At 46.9% G+C, this 22,783-nt stretch overlaps 1 protein-coding gene across 7 annotated transcripts in view; it reads left to right on the forward strand.

Annotated features, from left to right (window-relative positions):
• SEPTIN3 (septin 3) overlaps window positions 1-22,783 on the forward strand; it is a 490,493-nt gene that overhangs the window by 258,109 nt on the left and 209,601 nt on the right. The gene's annotated exons all lie outside the window — the stretch shown is intronic.

Here is a 22,783-nt window from a genome sequence, read left to right on the forward strand (position 1 = left end):
AATACAATATTTTTTATAATTTTGTGTATTAAACAAAGTTTCTATACATTGAGCCATCAAAAAACAAAGGTTTCACTATCTCACTCTCACTCAAAAAAGTCCGTATTTCGGAATATTCCGTATTTCGGAATATTTGGATATGGGATACTCAACCTGTATATATAAATAATACACACACATTTATAGACCACTGCAAGAAAATGGATTTGGACACAAATCTTCTTTGTACCAAAATCATGCACTTAACTTAAGAGCTTGTTGTTAGTCGATTACAATACCCTTTATTAAATAACACATATCCCCAGGATTCAAACCTATAACCTGTTGAATTCCAATCAAACACCCCACTCATTAAGCTATTTGAGTTTGCATAAAAACTCTGAACACTATATGAAGTTGCTGGTACTTTGTAAAAAAAAAAAAAAACAGTATTGCAAGTGAGCAGATCTATGTAGTGTGCCGCCACACATCAAATCACTTGCAGCCACATACTACATAGATCTGCTCAGTCGCAATGCTGATAATTTTTTCACAAAGTACACGGTAAGCTTTAAATAGTTAGAATTCTGTAGCTGAGGATTCTCTAGCTTTCTACGCAAGAGCAGATAGCTCAATGAATAGATGGCTGACTGCAATGCCACAAGTAATAGGTTCGAATCCAGTGTATTTCAGCATCTTGAGATGTCATAAAAAGACAGTGTGACTGAACAACAAAGAAATCTCAAGTTGTGTTCATGAATGTTGTATAGGTATAAGTGACAGAAGGGGTCAGGGAAGGAGACAGCAGTGTAGCAGGGTAGGAGACAGATGCTGGGCTTCAAAAAGGGGAGAATTTGCAAGTAAAACATAATTGACAAGTGCCACCAACAGCGCCCCCTACCCTGCAGCGCTATGTGCGGTGCCCCTTCCGCACACACCTAGTTACGGCCCTGTGTGGCAGCATGACAATTAGTGACACCTGGCCAAGCCAGCCAGTTGAATAATGCTTCAAACTGCAAAACACTTTTGAACATCCCACTCCCAGCTGACTGTGCAGTGATCACATGGTGTAAGAACCTCATCTGGCACCACTGAAACCGGACAATAAAACTCTAATGTAAGTGGTGCCAGGGCTGATTACTGTCACTATGTGCCCCCACTAACCCCAAAACACCCCCTGCCCCACTGTGTCACCCAAATATATGTAATTCCCAACCAGTATACATACATACCCTCCAACTATACCTTTTTGGCCGGTAGAGTACAATTTGTTTATGGTCTGTACCTGCCAAAATGGGCTTTGTACCAATTTTTTACTCACTAAATCTCCATAGAAAGTATAGGGAACAAAGAAAGCGGTCGCAGCGGTGACCGCAAGAAGATTGACAGGAGGAAGGCGTGTCGGGGAGTCAACTGACCGTTTTCCCGGAATGGTCCAGCGAACGCAGTTGTGACCAGGCGCTTTGAGGGCGGATATCTGACGTCAAATCCGGGACCTGCATTGCTGGATCCGTCGCAAAGGGTAAGTAGGTATAGGGCTGGTCTAGTTTTGCTTGAAACTTTTTTAGCATAGCAGGTCTGCACAAGCGATCGCAGCCCTGCTATGCTAAAATACAGGTTGATCACACGAGCAGCAAAAAGTTGCTACGTGCGATCAACTCGGAATGACCACCAATGTTGGAGGGTACGTACAGTACATAATAAAAACTGGATGCGAGGGAGAAAAGTGAGTCATGTTTGTAGACCCAAGTGAAGCCACTCTATACATCCACTGTAGTGGACCACGGATGAGCATGCGCAGCAAGTTGAACTACCCTAACTTCAAAATGGGCATATTTCACTGAATTAAAAAGAAAATAAGTTTCTGAAAAAAAATAACCCCAAAAGACCCTGAACTGATACAAGATCTATCTAACAAAACAAACCCCTAGTCTTAATTCATGCCCCCCCCCCCCCCCCCCCCCCCTCCTCAGGAACTCCCTATGGGAGAATGATACCATTTATTCGATTCAGTCTTGATATAAAGGCACTATATATATATATATATATATATATAGCAAAGCATGTACAGGTGCGCTGGTGTTAGGGTCTCCTGCACTGTGCTGCCACGTCGTCATGGCAACCGGGAGACAAGTGCTAGCGGAGTGACCTGAGCGCAGCTGATACTCCGGTTCGGGTCTTTTGCTGTGCAGTGGTTATAGGCTCTGTGCATGGCAGGGGATCCGGTGCTGGTTTTTGTGCTCACAGTCTGTGAGGTCTGAGTGGGGCGTGGACAGCACCTGCTTTATAAGGCCTCTTCTCAGGGTAAGCAGATGCTGCTGAATCTTTGTTGGTTAGTCAGTTTCTGAAAGTTAGCCAGTACTGTGTAGCTTTGTATTTGTTTGTTGCTTACTGCAAATAGGCCTGGGGATTTGGTATTACACTCTGCCAATCCAGACCTAGCAGTAAGACTGGAGTCAGTCGTTTAGCTTGCTGGGGTTCTGTTACTACTCTGTGAACTTAGCAAGTTTGCGGCTGTATTCTAAGACTTGCCTGTCTAATCCTGTCTCACTGTGCTAGGTGTCAGGGGTCAGTTTAGTGGCAGTAAGCTGAACCTGTGCACTGCAAGTGAGAATTAGGATTGTGGAGACTCTCCTTGTGTCTATCATTCCATCTCTGACCAAGGAGTTTACTGCCACACCCGTTGGTAACCCTTTAGGGTTTTGCTGTTGCCCTTAGCAACAGCATTTCGGGTTCTCTACGTATTAAAACACAACATCTTGCTGTTCCCATCTGAGCAGTTCTAATACAAGGGAGATACCCAGTTCCTTAGCCTCTGGGCTTCTCTGTTCACTTTGTGTGTATTTTGTTAACCTATCACCTTCTGTGTACGTTATGTCATATTCCCCAGTCTGTCTGTAAGTCCATTTGTTTTGCATAACAGTTCAAACACCAGTACATTCCTGCAGGCACTGGAGTGCATAACAGTCCTGACACCAGTACTTTCCTGCAGGCACTGGTGTGCATAACATATTCAGCAGCCCAATACTCCTGTTGAAATTTTGTGGGAATATGGAGCATACCCCTCAAAATACGTTGCAACAGGTGGTCGATCAGGTGCAGGTCCTGACTCGACAATTTAATGATTTGTCCATTAAAATGCACACCTCCCAGGCTGCTGGCGGAGCTCCCGCAGCAGCAGCACCTGCAGGGGTTAAGGAGCCGAAAGTAAATCTCCCGGATCGTTTTTCTGGAGATCGCTCGCAGTTCTTTTGTTTCAAGGAGAGCTGCAAGCTATACTTCCGGCTTAGGCCTCAGTCTTCTGGGTCGGAGATTCAGCGGGTGGGCATAGTGATTTCCTTGCTACAAGGAGACCCACAGGTCTGGGCATATGGGTTGCAGCCTGACTGTCCGTCGCTTAAAAGTGTTGATGCTTTTTTTACAGCACTGGGCATGTTGTATGATGACCCTGACAAGACGGCCTCAGCCGAGGCTCAGATTTCGATCCTTAAGCAAGGGCGAAGGCCAGTTGAGGTTTACTGTACGGAGTTTCGGAGGTTGGCCCATGATACCCAGTGGAATGACCCAGCCCTGAGACACCAGTACCGAAGAGGTCTTTCTAACCAGATAAAGGACCAACTGGTACAATATCCCTTGCCTGATAGCTTGGATCAGCTCATGCAGTTATCCATCCGGGTGGATAGACGGCTGAGAGAGCGTAGGCTTGAAAGGGAGACTGAGATTTCCTTCCTTCCCAAGGGAACCTCAGACTCTGAGGAATTTTCAGAGGAGCCTATGCAGATTGGGGCTACCCGCCTCTCCTCGCGTGAGAAGACGCGGAGGAGACAGCAGGGGTTGTGTTTGTACTGTGGGAATAAAGGTCATGTGGTAGTATCATGCCCAGAAAAGCCGGAAAACTTCAGGGCCTGAGGGTGATGGGAAATATCCTGTCAGGCCAGAAGTCAGAATTTCCCAAGAAGACTTTTATCATTCCGGTGACCTTGAAGATCCTCGGTCAAACTGTCAAGACTGAGGCCTTTGTGGACAGTGGGGCCGACGGGGTTTTTATGGACCGCCAATTCGCCCTGAAACACTCTGTTCCCTTAGTACCCCTGGCATCGGAAATTGAGATTTGTGGGTTAAACGGGGAACCATTATCCCAAGGTAAAATTACCTCTTGCACTAGCCAGATTTCTTTGTTTATTGGAGCCACACACTCTGAAAAATTGTCCTTTTATGTGACTGTCTGTACTTTTGCCCCATTGGTGTTGGGGTTACCCTGGTTAAGGGCCCACAATCCTCAATTTGACTGGGTCTCTGGGGAGATTCTTAGTTGGGGTACTGATTGTTTCAGGAGTTGCTTGAGCCTTCCAGTCAGGCTCTCGCAGCTAAGTTTGCCAGGATTGCCAGGGTGTTATGCAGATTTTGCGGACGTGTTCTCCAAAAAAGTTGCAGAGGTACTACCTCCCCATCGCCCCTATGACTGTGCCATTGATTTGTTGCCAAATGCTAAGCTTCCCAAGAGCAGGTTGTACTCCCTGTCACGTCCTGAGACTCAGGCTATGGCAGAGTACATTCAGGAGAACTTGGCTAAGGGATTTATCAGACCTTCACAGTCTCCAGTTGGGTCGGGGTTCTTCTTCGTGGGTAAAAAGGACGGTTCGTTGCGACCCTGCATCGACTTCAGGGAATTGAACCGTATCACGATTAAAAACTCATACCCACTGCCTCTCATTTCGGTCTTGTTTGACCAGCTTCGTACTGCCACCATTTTTTCTAAGATTGACCTACGCGGTGCGTACAATCTAATCCGAATAAGAGAGGGGGATGAATGGAAGACTGCCTTTAATACCCACTCAGGGCATTATGAATATTTGGTGATGCCTTTTGGGCTCTGTAATGCCCCGGCAGTCTTCCAGGATTTCATGAATGATGTGCTCAGGGAATATTTGGATAGATTCTTAGTTGTATACTTAGATGACATCCTAATCTTCTCCCATTCCCTGGAGGAACATCGGAAGCATGTACGCTTAGTCCTCCAGAAACTCAGAGACCACCGGCTTGGGGCGAAGCTGGAGAAGTGCGAATTTGAAGTTCAGCAAATCGCATTTCTAGGATATATTATCTCCCCAGAAGGTTTCCAAATGGAGGGTTCCAAGGTACAGGCAGTCCTGGATTGGGTGCAGCCCACTAGTTTGAAGGCGCTTCAGCGTTTCCTGGGCTTTGCGAATTTTTATAGACGATTTATCGCTGGATTTTCGTCTATAGTGGCGCCCTTGGTGGCACTCACTAAGAAAGGGGCGGATGTTGCTCACTGGTCTTGTGAGGCTAAAGCGGCTTTTGCCCGTCTCAAAAGGGCATTTGTTTCGGCCAAGGTGCTGCGACACCCAGATCCAGAGCGTCCTTTTGTGGTGGAGGTGGATGCCTCTGAGATGGGTATTGGGGCAGTGCTTTCTCAGATGGGAGTGTCTGATAATCGCCTTCATCCCTGTGCTTACTTTTCCCGTAAATTTTCGCCTGCCGAGATGAATTATGACGTGGGTAACCGGGAATTGTTGGCTATTAAGGATGCACTCGAGGAGTGGAGACACTGGCTTGAGGGGGCTAAGTTTGTGGTCTCAATTCTCACTGACCATAAGAATCTGGCATATTTAGAGTCAGCGAAGCATCTCAATGCCAGGCAGGCACAATGGGCTTTGTTTTTTGCTCGCTTTAATTTTTTGATAACATATCGCCCTGGGTCAAAAAACATCAAGGCTGATGCGCTCTCGCAGAGTTTTGCTCCAATCCAGGAGACCACCGAGGAGCCGTTGCCCATTGTTTCCCCATCATGTATTAAAGTGGGCATTACCCAGGACCTCTTATCATTAGTCCTTAGAGCACAGGAGCAGGCTCCTCCAGACCTTCCGGTAGGTCTTTTGTTTGTGCCTCCTAGGTTAAGACAGCGAGTGTTCCTGGAATTCCATGCCAAGAAGTCTGCAGGTCACCCGGGTATTGCCAGAACTCGGGAGTTGCTATCTAGGGCGGTGTGGTGGCCCTCGGTGGCTAAGGATGTGGATCAGTGGGTTCAGGCATGTGACATCTGTGCCCGAAATAAGACTCCTAGAGGGGTTCCGGTTGGCCCATTACATCCACTCTCTATCCCATCTAAGCCATGGACCCACATTTCAATGGATTTTGTGGTGGACTTGCCCAAATCCTCGGGGATGACAGCCATCTGGGTTGTCGTTGACAGGTTTTCGAAGATGGCGCACTTCGTTCCACTGGTTGGGCTGCCATCGGCCAGACGCCTGTCTGAATTATTTATGCTGCATGTTGTGCGTCTCCACGGGTTGCCACTTGATGTGGTCTCTGACCGCGGATCCCAGTTTGTGGCCAAGTTCTGGAGGGCATTTTGTTCCGATCTCCAGATTTCTGTCAGCTTGTCGTCGGGCTACCATCCGCAGTCTAATGGGCAGACTGAAAGGGTGAACCAGTCCTTGGAGCAGTTCCTCAGGTGTTATGTCTCCAAGTGTCAGACTGACTGGGTTGCTCATCTGTCCATGGCGGAGTTTGCCTATAACAACGCGGCTCACTCTGCTACAGGGATCTCTCCATTCCTTTGTGTGTATGGGCATCATCCTAAGGCCAATTCTTTTGACCCCCTGGACTCCACGCCTGGTGGTTCCTCTGTGGTTTCGGTCCTTAGAGGTATTTGGCGGAAAGTGAAGAAAGCCCTTGTGTCTGTGTCATTAGTGACCAAAAGGGTTTTTGATAAGCGGAAAAGACCCTGCAGCTTCAAATTAGGAGACTTCGTCTGGTTGTCTACCAAGAATTTGAAGTTGAGACAGCCATCTCATAAGTTAGGCCCCCGGTTCATCGGCCCTTATAAGATCACCAGGGTTATCAATCCGGTGGCATTTCAGTTAGATCTGCCCCGTTCTTTGGGTATCAATAAAACCTTTCATTGTTCCCTTTTAAAACGGGCGATTAGTAATCCTTCTTCCAGTGGAAGACCTTCCCCTCTTCTGATACGTGGCCAGAGGGAGTTTGTTGTTGAAAGGATTCTTGACTCCAAGGTGGTTCGGGGTCGGCTGTCATTTTTGGTGCACTGGAAGGGGTATGGCCCGGAGGAGCGGTCGTGGGTGCGCAGTTGTGATCTTCATGCCCCCAGACTGATACGCTCTTTCTTCTCGCAGTTCCCCGATAAACCCGGTGGTAGGGGTTCTTTGACCCCTCGTCAGAGGGGGGGTACTGTTAGGGTCTCCTGCCCTGTGCTGCCACGTCGTCATGGCAACCGGGAGACAAGTGCTAGCGGAGTGACCTGAGCGCAGCTGATACTCCGGTTCGGGTCTTTTGCTGTGCAGTGGTTATAGGCTCTGTGCATGGCAGGGGATCCGGTGCTGGTTTTTGTGCTCACAGTCTGTGAGGTCTGAGTGGGGCGTGGACAGCACCTGCTTTATAAGGCCTCTTCTCAGGGTAAGCAGATGCTGCTGAATCTTTGTTGGTTAGTCAGTTTCTGAAAGTTAGCCAGTACTGTGTAGCTTTGTATTTGTTTGTTGCTTACTGCAAATAGGCCTGGGGATTTGGTATTACACTCTGCCAATCCAGACCTAGCAGTAAGACTGGAGTCAGTCGTTTAGCTTGCTGGGGTTCTGTTACTACTCTGTGAACTTAGCAAGTTTGCGGCTGTATTCTAAGACTTGCCTGTCTAATCCTGTCTCACTGTGCTAGGTGTCAGGGGTCAGTTTAGTGGCAGTAAGCTGAACCTGTGCACTGCAAGTGAGAATTAGGATTGTGGAGACTCTCCTTGTGTCTATCATTCCATCTCTGACCAAGGAGTTTACTGCCACACCCGTTGGTAACCCTTTAGGGTTTTGCTGTTGCCCTTAGCAACAGCATTTCGGGTTCTCTACGTATTAAAACACAACATCTTGCTGTTCCCATCTGAGCAGTTCTAATACAAGGGAGATACCCAGTTCCTTAGCCTCTGGGCTTCTCTGTTCACTTTGTGTGTATTTTGTTAACCTATCACCTTCTGTGTACGTTATGTCATATTCCCCAGTCTGTCTGTAAGTCCATTTGTTTTGCATAACAGTTCAAACACCAGTACATTCCTGCAGGCACTGGAGTGCATAACAGTCCTGACACCAGTACTTTCCTGCAGGCACTGGTGTGCATAACAGCTGGTGACTCTATCATGGACCATCCACAGACCAACCGTCCGGGTTTGGGGCACTGGTAAGTTTAATTACCGCAGCACATTCCTCCTATAATGACTCCGAACTCCAGGAGATAAGTTTTCTACAGATAAAAATAAGGAGAAGGTGCGCTCATAGTGCAAATCAATACTTTAATGGAAAGTACACCGATACGTATAATCCAGGACAGGTAATTCAAAGACTCGTACCCTAATTACCCACACTGTGGGCTGAATACCACATGATATAAAATTTTTCCACAAGGCTGTAGCTGTGATCGCCTACCGCAGTCCGGGACAAAGCACCGTATCCGGCCGTGAAAGAGCCAGGACCCGTCAAGCCACCGTGCTGGGGAATCATGCAGATCATCCAGTACACTTGCAGGAGAGAGACGTCAGACAGACCACGCCCCAACGCGTTTCGTGTATCACTTCGTCAGGAGGCCTCCTTATTGATTTGCACTATGAGCGCACCTTCTCCTTATTTTTATCTGTAGAAAAAAAAAAAAATATATATATATATACATATATAAAAGAGCAAAAATGACAGCACTCAAAACCATAGTACAGAATGAATGGATGGTGCAAGGCAGTAAAATAACATAAAGGCCCCTGAGGAAGACCTGTATCGGTTGAAACAGCTGTTGGGCTGTGCCTGTATGTACACTTGTCGCCTTGATATGGAATAAATCTTCTTCGTTTTTTCATCTAAACCGTGAGTGCTGGCTTGTTTTGCTTTTTCCGAATAGCTGGAAAAGCGAGTGCCTTTATATATATATATATTAGTGATGAGCGGTTTCGGTTTCTCGGAAACCGAACCCCCCCCGAACTTCACACTTTTTACACGGGTCCGAGCCATACTCGGATTCTCCCGTATGGCTCGGTTAACCCGAGCGCACCCGAACGTCATCATCCCGCTGTCGGATTCTCGCGAGATTCGGATTCTATATAAGCAGCCGCGCATCGCCGCCATTTTCACTCGTGCATTGGAAATGTTATTGAGAGGACATGGCTGGCGTCCTCTCCGTTTATTCATTGTTGAGTTGATGCAAATATTTGTGCTTGCTTATATCATTGTGGGGACTGGGGAGCAGCTTTATATTAATATAGGAGGAGTACAGTGCAGAGTTTTGCTGATCAGTGACCACCAGTTTTATCCGTTCTCTGCCTGAAAAAAACACTCCATATCTGTGCTCAGTGTGCTGCATATAACTGTGCTCACACTGCTTAATTGTGGGGACTGGGGAGCAGCTGTATTATATAGCAGGAGTACAGTGCAGAGTTTTGCTGACAGTGACCACCAGTATACGTTGTCTGCCTGAAAAACACTCCATATCTGTGCTCAGTGTGCTGCTTTATTGTGGGGACTGGGGAGTCGGGACCACCAGTATAATATTATATAGGAGGAGTACAGTGCAGAGTTTTGCTGACACAGTGACCACCAGTATATATAGCAGCACGGTACGGAAGGCCACTGCTGTACCTACCTCTGTGTCGTCATTAAGTATACTATCCATCTACATTCTAATTCTATACCTGTGGTGCATTTTAGTTTTGCAGTTTGCTGACACAGTGACCACCAGTATATATAGCAGTACGGTACGGAAGGCCACTGCTGTACCTACATCTGTGTCGTCATTAAGTATACTATCCATCTATATTCTATACCTGTGGTGCATTTTAGTTTTGCAGTTTGCTGACACAGTGACCACCAGTATATATAGCAGTACGGTACGGAAGGCCACTGCTGTACCTACCTCTGTGTCGTCATTAAGTATACTATCCATCTACATTCTATACCTGTGGTGCATTTTAGTTTTGCAGTTTGCTGACACAGTGACCACCAGTATATATAGCAGTACGGTACGGAAGGCTACTGCTGTACCTACCTCTGTGTCGTCATTAAGTATACTATCCATCTACATTCTATACCTGTGGTGCATTTTAGTTTTGCAGTTTGCTGACACAGTGACCACCAGTATATATAGCAGTACAGTAGGGAAGGCCACTGCTGTACCTACCTCTGTGTCGTCAAGTATACTATCCATCTACATTCTATACCTGTGGTGCATTTTAGTTTTGCAGTTTGCTGACACAGTGACCACCAGTATATATAGCAGTACGGTACGGAAGGCCACTGCTGTACCTACCTCTGTGTCGTTATTAAGTATACTATCCATCTACATTCTATACCTGTGGTGCATTTTAGTTTTGCAGTTTGCTGACACAGTGACCACCAGTATATATAGCAGTATGGTACGGAAGGCCACTGCTGTACCTACCTCTGTGTCGTCAAGTATACTATCCATCTACATTCTATACCTGTGGTGCATTTTAGTTTTGCAGTTTGCTGACAGTGACCTCCAGTATATATAGCAGTACGGTACGGAAGGCCACTGCTCTACCTACCTCTGTGTCGTCAAGTATACTATCCATCTACATTCTATACCTGTGGTGCATTTTAGTTTTGCAGTTTGCACCTCATTGCACCTCTTTTTTTCTTTGCATCATGTGCTGTTTGGGGACTATTTTTTTGAAGTGCCATCCTGTCTGACCCTGCAGTGCCACTCCTAGATGGGCCAGGTGTTTGTGTCGGCCACATGTGTTGCTTAGCTTAGTCACACAGCTACCTTGGTGCGCCTCTTTTTTTCTTTGCATCATGTGCTGTTGGGGACTATTTTTTTGAAGTGCCATCCTGTCTGACACTGCAGTGCCACTCCTAGATGGGCCAGGTGTTTGTGTCGGCCACTTGTGTCGCTTATCTTAGTCACACAGCGACCTTGGTGAGCCTCTTTTTTTCTTTGCATCATGTGCTGTTTGGGGACAATTTTTTTGAAGTGCCATCCTGCCTGACACTGCAGTGCCACTCCTAGATGGGCCAGGTGTTTGTGTCGGTCACTTGTGTCGCTTAGCTTAGCCATCCAGCGACCTCGGTGCAAATTTTAGGACTAAAATTAATATTGTGAGGTGTGAGGTGTTCAGAATAGACTGGAAATGAGTGGAAATTATAGTTATTGATGTTAATAATACTATGGGATCAAAATGACCCCCAAATTTTATGATTTAAGCTGTTTTTTAGGGTTTTTTGAAAAAAAACACCCGAATCCAAAACACACCCGAACCCGACAAAAAAAATTCGGTGAGGTCTTGCCAAAACGCGTCCGAATCCAAAACACGGCCGCGGAACCGAATCCAAAACCAAAACACAAAACCCGAAAAATGTCCGGTGCACATCACTAATGACAATGCAGAAAGATCTTATGTGTACAGTAACCATTACAGGACATCATTATTTGTTAAATCAAAATATAATCATTCTTCAGAATAAAACATTGCTGGCACCTGTTTTGAACAGGTGAATGGATAAGAAAGGCGTTTCAGCACTGGTGATAGCAATCACAAATTAAGAGGGAAGTCCATGAGGAGAGCAGAGTCATGTTGGGAGGTATGCCTTAAGCATCATACTCTCAGGTTATTAAAACATGAAGAAGCATCAGCCGGCTTTGCAGGGAAGAAGCTTCTGTCTGCTGCTCCTACATGTTAGTGTTGGCACTTAGCAGGGCCATAACTAGGTGTGTGCCAGTGGTGCCTGGCACACAGAGCAGATGCACTGTGGGCACAGAACCAATGGCAACACCCGCCTCACCGCGCCACCGCTACACTGTGGGGTCTGCGTCACCCTGCCGTCACCGCTCTGCTGCATTGCTTGCTACCTCTTCTCACATAGGTAGCCAGGCTGCACTTAAAACAGGGGGGCCCATCCCCAATCCTCCCGACCTGGGCCCTCTCCTTCCCCCTATCTCTCCTTTGTTTGGGAATCTGTCAGCAGCTCATGAAACCTGATAACTCCTGTGTCTCTACCTGCACTGCACACTGTCCTGCTCGCTTTCTGACTGCCTGTTTCTTCCTTTTGATGCTACACAAAAGGGTGAGATGATGATATCAGTGGCTCGGGACGGGGGCCCCTCTGACAGAGGGGGCCCAGGGTACAGTGTCCCCTGTGCCCCCCACCTTAATCGAGCTGTGCTTGAAGTTTTCGATACACTAGGGTTAGGCACTGGAGGGAAGGTTAGGGTTAGGCTGTGCAGGGGGAGGGGTAATTTAGGCTGCTGGAATGGGGAGTAAGCTGATAGAGCAGACGGTTAGTGTCAGACTGTGGGAGGTGACGGTTACTGTTAGGGTTAGGCTGTGGGAGGGGAGGGCTAAGGTTAGGGATAAGGTTAAAATACTTATAGGGATCTGTCGGGATTTTGACCATCGGGATTCCACTGTAGGGATTCTGATGGTTGGTAGAGTGACTGCTTGGATTTCGTTACCAACCCCAATCCCAGAATTCAAGAAAAGACTGAACTGGCCAAGTTCCATCCGAATAAGGACGGGCATATGCAAAGGAGCAAAAATTTGCATCATTGCATGCACCGAATGCAAAAAAATTGCAATTGGCATCCATACACAAAGAGCTGCCAACCCCATATTGCTTAAGTTAGTCATGAGTGGTTGGACATTGTGACTCAGGCCAACCAGCACCTCTGTGCCTAGCAGTGCTATCTGTATTAGCTGAAACATAGGCACATTGGTGCATGTTAACATGTATGTTGGGAACAAAACTGATTTATTGCTGCTATTTGGCTGTTTTACTATTTGTAAATTACTTCACTCTTTGTAGAAGGTGTACTTTTTATTACATTCATTTTCTTTTCTTAAGAATATTATATTCAACAAACAAGCATTTATACACAGTGTAAAGTATAGTGCATACCAAAGCAGTTAATCATAGCAGTGCTGGTCATGAAATACAAAAATGAGGCATACAGTAATTGGAATTGGAGAGATTAAAATGAAACCAGTATGGTACATCCATCCTATCATAATATCTACATACTAGTGGCACTGCATCACATATTCCTGGGGGAGTAGGGCTCAATGATGTAGGACCTTAGAGTAAAAATGACTGCAATTAAATAACAGTGAGTGGATTGTCTACATATTTACATGTTTGACACGAAGTAGTGGTATGAAAGCAAATATGATCTGTAGTCAGCATCAAGACAGCATCGATGAAACTTTCCCAGGTGTCAAAAAATGGTTGTATTCAGTTCCCCTTCTGTAAGAGGCCTCTATCCAATCCATGTGGAAAATGTAAAAAAGTTTTTCCTGTAATTATATTGGACAGACCAATATAAAAACAATGGGACTGGGACAAATAGGCTGAACTGTATTCAATCATTTAACAGGTTGCCGCAGGAAGTACAGTAGTGTTTGCCAAAGAGTGCAGTAAGCAGTCAGTATAGTTGGTATACTTTTTGCTATCATCCGAAGTGCATTTACAGTTTACCATAGTACCATAGTTTACCATAAAAACGTACTGCTAACATAGGGCTTGATTCCAATGTGGTTCGTATTCGTATGTGGCTTTGCAATACCGTACAAGTAATATTCAAATGCTGTAGGAGGAACCTGTATGGAAAAAAACACGTCCTGCCAGCATCTGTGATCCGAGTGCTGCGTCCGAAGATGCAGCATCGGACCACCATCATCATGACCAGTCACAATTCTCTCAGCCCTCAGCCAGCCTTACTTAGGGTGAACGTCGGAAACCCTCAGCTGGTTCCAGAAAGTCTGCAAAACCTGCGCTCAAAACGCCTACAAAATAGGTGCATCACACTCCTGTTTTGTAGACCAGTCCCGGTTGCCTTTCTCCGCTCCACTCTTTAAACTATGGAGGGGCTGCGAGGGATCATGCAGGATCTGTTCTGCACAGGCTTAAAACAGGTCCTGTGCATGTGCTGAACGTGTCCTGCGTATACGCAGACCCACAAACATTGGATTAGTACGTAAATCATCGGGTACAATCTGAATCAGGCCCATAGTATTGAGCTTGCAAAAACTGTAAATCAAATGAGAAAATGTACAGAGATGTACAGTACTTTAAAACAGGAGGCAAAGAATCACAATTGACAACAAAGTAGTAAATAATGCAGATAGTATATTACCTTTCAGTTACGTAATCTACAGTACAATGGGGGTCATTCCGACTTGATCGTAGCCCTGCAAAATTTTGCAGGGCTACGATCATGACAATAGACATGCGGGGGCACGCCCAGCACGGATCTATCCCGCCCCGCATGTCAGTGCCGCGCCCCCCCCCCCCCCCCTCCCCCCGCAGAAGTGCAAAAGCATTGCACAAAGGCGCATGGGCAATTCCGACCCGATCGCTGCACTGCGATAAACTGCAGCGGGCGATCGGGTCGGAAAGTCCCCCAATGTTCAATTAATATAGGTTTAAATAACATTAAAATTAGAAATTATGCATTCTTCTTCATTCTTCTTCATTCTATTGATTTACTGTAAATGTAAAGTTTATTTGTTGATAATGGAAAACTAGTAGCATTTCAAAAGCTGCAAGTGTACTGTAAGTGATGTGGATTCTCACTTAGGTACAAATGAGGCAATTAATTAACAATGTATCATTAATTAGATATAATGATGCAATTTAATATGTTTTTACAACTTTCAGAGAGTGAAAGGGACCACTTGTACAGTATAACAATTCCAGCTGTTTGTGCAAAAGATGTGGGGTAAATAAACTCCCTGATAAAATGCAATAAAGTGCTGTATTGATTACCTAATTTAGATGAGTTGTATCTTTGCCTTTGTAGGGTATTTTTCTGGTTTTTGGATAAAGAAATACACTAATTCAGTATTGTGAGGTGTATATATATATATATATATATATATATATATCATAGTCCATGTCTGCCTGGCACAAGTAGTAAAATAGCAAAAAGTGCAGTCAACAATAAGGGTTTTGTATAGTTATCCATCCTTCAGTAATAAGGTATTTAAAATTCACCAATCCATCAGTCAACGATACCGTTTTGGTGGAGCTCCCACCTTCTTCCAGGACTGCCTAGTGGATAGGAACCTGGCTGCTGATTATGTCATATTCAATGAGAGGTCTTACGAACTGAGTTGCTGCTTTTTCCTGCAGAAAAATAACACTGTACAGATGTGCTGCTTTACATCATTGACCGCGATGTGTTCGTATCGCGGTGCAAGAAATGCCATGCCGTGGTGTTCGCGTGCACGTGCGTATGCATGCTTCTGTGAATGTTTCATGCTCACGGGAGCTTAACAGTGGCAGCGTCCCGACAGTGGGAGTAAAGGTGGGTACACACTATTAGATATATCTGCAGATCAATTGATCTGCAGATATATCTATGTACGGATCGGGCAGTGTGCTGTGCATACACACAGCCCGATCCGTCGGGAGACTGACGTCATGAACTGGGCGGGCGGGCGCTCGCGCCCGCCCAGTTCACCTGTCAATCACCACCGGCCGCCGCAGCATGTGTACGGGCGGTCGGACGACCGCCCCGTACACACACAGCGACGGGCCAATATATCGTTAGATATATTGGCTGTCGGCTGTGCTGCGCGGCCGACGCGATACGTCTGTGAACGACGGAGTTCACAGACGTATCGCCCGTACACACTGGCCGACGGTCCCGCGATGTATCGGCCGTTCAAGAGAACGGCCGATACATCGACCAGTGTGTACGGGCCTTAAGAGTCTCCCGCTGTCTGTAGTTATAATCCGGGTCTGTATGTGATAGCTGTGTGCGTGAGTACGCACGCGCCTGCGATCATTAGCCACAGCGGTGCATATTCCCACGATGCATTTGTATTGTGAAAACGCCATACCATGGCTGTGAAATTAACAAAGATGTATGAAGACAATTGATGCATAATTTGTTTTTTAAACATTTCAAAGTGACAATGCATGCAGGAGGCATGTACCGCATAAAAACTGTCTAGTCTCACAAGGAAGGGCCATGGCCACACAATAATATCCCCAAGGATACAGGGAGATAGTAGGTGACAGGAAGATATTGGGTGACTGGGGGTGCAGGGGTGATAGGAGGATATAAGGTGATAGGAGGATATAAGGTGACTTGACAGGCTGGGGTGACAGGAGGATGGAAGGTAATTGGACATGCTGGGGTGACAGGAGGATGTAAGGTAACTGGACAGGAATGGGTAACATAGTAACATAGTTAATTAGGTTGAAAAGAGGCAAAATGCCCATCAGGTTCAACCTGTGCTCCGTATCAAGCTCTGCACACTACAATGCATCTGAAGTAAGGGTGTCGTACCAATTGACAACTATATTTCGTATCACTCCCAGTTACTTATTCTCAATGTATTAAATGCTGTAGCCTTGGATACTTTTATCAGCAAGAAAACTGTCCAAACTATTTTTAAATGCATTTTCAGAGTCCCTCATTATAACCTTCTCCGGCAGGGAGTTCCAAATCCTTATTACCCTTTCCTACGTTTTGTACGGAATTTTCTCTCCTCTAGCCTCAGTGAGTGCCCATGTGTCCTATACAGAGTTCTATTAATTAACAAATCCCCTGCTAACTCTTTATATTGACCCTTTACATATTTGAAGATATTAATAATGTCTCCTCTTAGACGCCTCTTTTCAAGGGAATACATATTTAACCTTCTAAGCCTTTCCTCATACTCCAGTGCCTCTAACCCTTTAATCAGTTTAGTAGCACGCCTTTGAACTCTTTTGAGCTCCCCGATATCTTTTTTATAATATGGTGCCCAAAACTGAACACAATATTCCAGGTGCGGTCATACCAATGATAGAGGCAGGATAACATCCTCGTCCCTTGTCTCAATACCCCGTTTTATGCACGCAAGGACTTTACTTGCCTTCTTTACTGCATTTTGACATTGCGTACTGCTCAGTGGCGTGCGGTGAGGTCAGTGGCTGGTGAGGCACTACAGCCATAATGTCCGCCAAATCCTGCCGATGACCCCTACCGCCGCTGAGCCAATGCCTGCTACTGCCCCCCCCCCAACACCACCCTGAACACCAATACCCTCGACCCCCGTACCCACACATACCTCGCCTGCGTGTTCCAATACCTGTAATACCTAAGTACCAAATAATAATAATACAGCACAGACTGAGTAGGGGTAGAACAAATAAGGGGCAAATTCACGAGCCATCAGACATTCACTTATGCTTTGGGGAAGATTCAATTAGCCATGGGTGTAGCGCAGCTGCAGCTTCCTGTTTAAGGCCCGAGGCTATTCAATTACTTGCCAATTTCAACACGCTGTAAGCCCACAGCAAACGCATGTATTGTTGTTAAGTCATAGCTCCTGGGTTAAGTGCCAAGAGCTATGGAATTACTCTGCGTCTGGGGCTTACTGCATGGGGTAGATCCTGTAATTGAATATAGCTCATGGCAGTTCCATGGCTAATAGAATCTGCCCCTCTGCTTAACATATTCCTAGGGCTGTATGACGGAATATTAACCAGCAGCCTTCTCTGCCTACTGGATACAGAGAGAGAGGGGAGGGAGTGGGGAAAGATAGGAGAGATGGGTGGGAGAGGAGTATGCAGGGAGAAAGAGGGAGTGTAGGGGGGGGGGTGCCAGTGGGAAGAGAGAGAGAGAGAGAGAGAGAGAGAGAGAGGGGGGTAAGAGAGACAGAGAGGGAGGAGAAGAGAGGGGAGGGAGAAAAGAGATGGGGAGAGAGGGGCAGAAGAATTGAGAGAGGGTGATAGAGGGAGGAGAAGAGAGAGGAGAGACCAGGTTTGAAATGGCAATTAAACTAAATAAAAATAAACGTACCGCAGTGCATACTTGCTGTACGGAAGTCTATGTCTGCGGAGCTGATGTACATGCTGAGGCTGTCTCCGGCATGGGGAGGCTGTCTGCACTGCTGTGGATGGTGGTGCTTGCTGTTGAGCCGCAGCCCGTGCTGTGTGCTTGCTCCCGCCCGGGTCACCTCTTCCTGCTCCTCTTCGGTGGATGCATGTGCCACTGCGGTTATAAAGTGCACTGTCCGCCCTACTGCCTTGAAGCGGAGACGGACAGAGAGGATGACGCGGAGCGCTGCGGCCGCGCACAGCCAGCAGATGCGATCTACTGTCACTCAAACTGAAGCTGGGCCTGTGTGGAGACCGGGATCTGGACGCGCCAGTGGCAGCGACATCAAGCACAAGGAGGAGGCGCCGGGTCCAGTGAGTACTTCTGTGCACATCGCTTAGATGTTCCCCCGTACAGCGCTAGCAGTGACAGCCAATCACAGTGCCCATACTGTTCTGCGGCACTTACACAGGTGCCGCTTGTATTACTTTTTTCAATGGGCTTTTACAGCCCTTTGCTTGGACCCACCCCCTGCCCGCCCCCTGCTTCCGCCCGCTTACAACGCACAGCGGGAGGCACCATTCTCGGTGCCGCACAAAAGCAATTTTACATGTGAAAACATTAAAATGATATAAAAGAGATCCTTATGACACACACAATTTGTGTCATAACTATCTTCTTTGTATTCTTTTAATCAGGAATGACAGGGGAGGCACTGCCTCCCCTGCCTCTCCTGACTGCACGTCCCTGGTACTGCTATTATCTTTGAGCACCCCCAAAACTTTTTCCAGTACTGTTACCCCTATATTTTCCCCATTAAGTGTGTAGGAAGCAAGTTTATTTCTCTTACGTCCTAGAGGATGCTGGGGACTCCAAAAGGACCATGGGGCATAGACGGGATCCGCAGGAGACATGGGCACACTAAAAAGACTTTGACTGGGTGTGAACTGGCTCCTCCCTCTATGCCCCTCCTCCAGACCTCAGTTAGATTCTGTGCCCAGGAGTGACTGGACACACACTAGGGGAGCTCTAATGAGTTTCTCTGGAAAGACTTTATGTTAGGCTTTTTTATTTTCAGGGAGACCTGTTGGCTACAGGCTCCCTGCTTCGTGGGACTGAGGGGAGAGAAGTCAGACCTACTTCTTCTTAGTTAAGGGCTCTGCTTCTTAGGCTACTGGACACCATTAGCTCCAGAGGGTTCGATCACTTGGTGCGCCTAGCTGCTTGTTCCCGGAGCCGCGCCGTCACCCCCCTCACAGAAGCCAGAAGTAAGAAGCCGGGTGTGTATTAGAAGAACAGAAGACTTCAGTGACGGCAGTAGACTTCAGTAACGGAGGTACAGCGCGGTGGTCGCGCTGCGCTCCATGCTCTCACACACCAACGGCACTTACAGGGTGCAGGGCAGCAAGTTACTGAGGGGCTTTTTCACTGGCAAAAGAGGCATATACCCCCGCCAGTATAATTTTTTTTAAATTTAAGCGGGACTACAGTGCGCCGGGAAGGGGCGGGGCTTAGCAGCAACACCTTCCCAGTGCCATGTTATCTCTTCACAGACCGCTGCAGAGACGCTGGCCCGGACCTCCACTCTCCAATTTGGTGCTATATATGTGTAAATTACAGCGCAGCCATCATATATTATTTCTTTAGTAGTATATGGACGCTGGGGTGTGAGCTGGCATACTCCCTCTGTGTTCTCTCTACAGGCTTCCCTGTGGGTCTGTCCCCTATTTGGCCGGTGTGAGTGTGGGTGTGTCGGTACTGTGTGTCGACATGTCTGAGGCTGAGTGTTCCTCCCCGGAGGAAGTTACAGGGGGCATGGAGAAAGATTTGGGAATGACTCTTTCGGCACAGTCGACTGCTGATTGGGTAAATGTGTTGAGTACATTGAATGCAAACGTGGCATTATTGTCTAAGTGGCTGGATAAATCGGATTCTCAGACTCAAACATGGAGAAAATCCATGGAGAACGCTTTGTCTCAGGTACAGACCCCCTCAGGGTCACAAAAACGTTCATTTACCCAGATGGCAGATACATATACCGACACAGACTGATTCCATTCTGATTCCAGTGTCGACTTCAATGAGGCCAGTTTACATCCGAAAGTGGTTAAGAGTATTCAGTACATGATTGTGGCTATTAAAGATGTTTTACATATTTCTGAGGAACCTCCTGTTCCAGATACAAGGGTTTGTTTATTTAAAGGGAAAAAGCCTGAGGTGAAGTTTCCCCCCTCTCATGAACTGAACGCTCTTTGCGAAAAAGGCTTGGGAGTTGCCTGACAAAAAGTGGCAGATTCCCAAGAGAATTTTTATGGCATATCCTTTCCCCTCTGACGACAGGGAGAAGTGGGAGTCATCACCCAACGTGGACAAGGCTCTGTCCCGACTGTCCAAGAAGGTGGCGCTTCCGTCTCCTGACATGGCTGCCCTCAAGTATCCGGCGGATCGCAAGCAGGAGACGACGTTGAAGGCCATTTTCGTTACTACTGCTGCACTACTCAGGCCTGCTGTGGCGACGGCGTGGGTGAGTAGTGCTATTGCTAAGTGGGCTGATAATTTGGCTTCTGATATGGATACCCTTGATAAGGATAACATTCTTTTGACTCTTGGTTATATCAAGGACGCTGCAGCTTACCTAAAGGATGCGGCGAGGGATATTGGCCTCTTGGGATCAAGGGCCAATGCCATGGCGGTCTCGGCCAGGAGGGCGCTGTGGATTCATCAATGGAATGCAGATGCTGACTCCAAGAAAGCTATGAAAGCTCTCCCTTTTAAAGGTAGTGTCTTGTCTGGTGATGGCCTTGCTGACCTGGTGTCTACCGCTACTGCGGGTAAGTCATTTTTTCTTCCTTATGTTCCCGCACAGCAGAAAAAGGCACCCCGTTCTCACATGCAGTCCTTTCGGCCTAATAAATACAAAAAAGGAAGGGGTTCGTCCTTCCTCGCTTCAAAGGGTAGAGGAAGGGGAAAAAGTTCGCCTGCTGTGTCTGGCGCCCAGGACCAAAAGTACTCCCCCGACTCTGCCAAGTCCACCACATGATGCTGGGGCTTCCCCACGGGAGTCCGTGCCGGTGGGGGGCCGTCTCCGAATCTTCAGTCAGGTCTGGTTTCAATCGGCCCTGGATCCTTGGGTCTTAGACATAGTGTCCCAAGGGTACAACAAACTGGAGTTTCAGGAGATGCCCCCCCGCCCGCCGCTTTTTCAAATCGGCCTTGCCAGTTTCTCTTCCAGAAAGAGAAGTAGTAAACGCTGCAATACAAAAGCTGTGTCAACAGAGGGTCATTGTCCCGGTTCCCCCGTCCCAACGGGGGGAAGGGTTCTATTCGAGCCTCTTTGTCGTGCCGAAGCCGGACGGCTCAGTCTGACCGATTCTGAACCTAAAATCCCTCAATCCATACTTGAAAACTTTCAAGTTCAAGATGGAATCTCTTTGAGCTATGATTTCCAGCTTAGAAGGGGGGGATTTTATGGCGTCAGTCGACATAAAGGATGCCTACTTACATGTCCCGATATATCCTCCTCATCAAACCTTCCTAAGATTTGCGGTGCAGGATTGTCATTACCAATTTCAGATGTTGCCGTTTGGGCTTTCCACGGCCCGAGGGTCTTCACCAAGGTGATGGCAGAAATGATGGTACTCCTATGCAAGCAGGGTGTCACAATTATCCCGTACTTGGACGATCTCCTGATAAAGGCGAGATCAAAAGAGCAGTTGCTAAGAAGCGTGGAACTCTCCCTGATGGTTCTGCAACATCATGGTTGGATTCTCAATTTGCCAAAGTCTCAGTTGATTCCGACAACTCGGCTGCCCTTCTTGGGCATGATCCTAGACACGGAACTGCGGAGAGTGTTTCTTCCGGCGAAAAAAGCTCTGGAAATCCAGACCATGGTCAAGGAGATTCTGAAACCGGCAAGAGTGTTGATTCATCAATGCACTCGAGTGCTAGGGAAGATGGTTGCGGCTTACGAAGCCATTCCGTTTGGTAGGTTTCATGCCCGGGTGTTTCAGTGGGATCTGCTGAACAAATGGTCCAGGTCTCACCTGCACATGCACCGGAAAATAAGTCTATCTTCCAGGACCAGAATTTCTCTCCTGTGGTGGCTGCAAAGTTCTCACCTTCTAGAGGGACGCAGATTTGGAATCCAGGATTGGGTCCTGCTGACCACGGATGCAAGTCTACGAGGCTGGGGAGCAGTCACACAAGGAAGAAGTTTCCAGGGAAAATGGTCAAGCCAGGAATCTTATCTCCACATAAATGTTCTGGAGTTAAGAGCCATTTACAACGGCCTTCTGCAAGCGAAGAACCTTTGTATGAAAGCCTCTTGAGCGATTGAGACGCTCTGAATACTCTCAGCAATGTAATAAACACACAATACCTTGCTAAGGCTCCAAAACCTTTACTAACGAGATTTAGTTATATCAAAAGGGGAAACACAGTTAACATCTTATACTCTACAGGCTAACATCAATATCTAACAGAATAACTACACATAAATATACAATAGCGGCACAATCGCAAACAATAACATACAAGGAGAGAGAGAGAGAACGTGGCTAGAATACAGTCAGAGATTTAGAATGGTCACAGAGAGTACTTACACACTGGGGAATGATTCGTAGGCGCAATCTGGTTACCAGCTCCTGGTTAGTCAATGATGAAAACCGTTGTGGGGAGAGACCTGAGCTGCTCCAGGCTGGCTGTTTATATATACACTACATACAGTACACTACAAAGGGCCCTACCATCTCATTGTTCATTGGACACAGGAATCTGTCTTCATATTACAACAAAAGGTCATAGGTTTGTTTGAACAGGTGGGCTGTGACTATTTCAGACTGTTCAGGTGGGAGGGAATCTCAGGATTTCCAACACATGGACAATGAATAAATGTCCAGGAACTACTTATAGACATAACTATACGCAGGAGCGATTAATCTTTACCTAACCAGCACCGGATTGTTTCTAATAA

The sequence above is a fragment of the Pseudophryne corroboree genome, chromosome 9 (assembly GCF_028390025.1).
Source record: "Pseudophryne corroboree isolate aPseCor3 chromosome 9, aPseCor3.hap2, whole genome shotgun sequence".
Classification (NCBI taxonomy): domain Eukaryota; kingdom Metazoa; phylum Chordata; class Amphibia; order Anura; family Myobatrachidae; genus Pseudophryne; species Pseudophryne corroboree.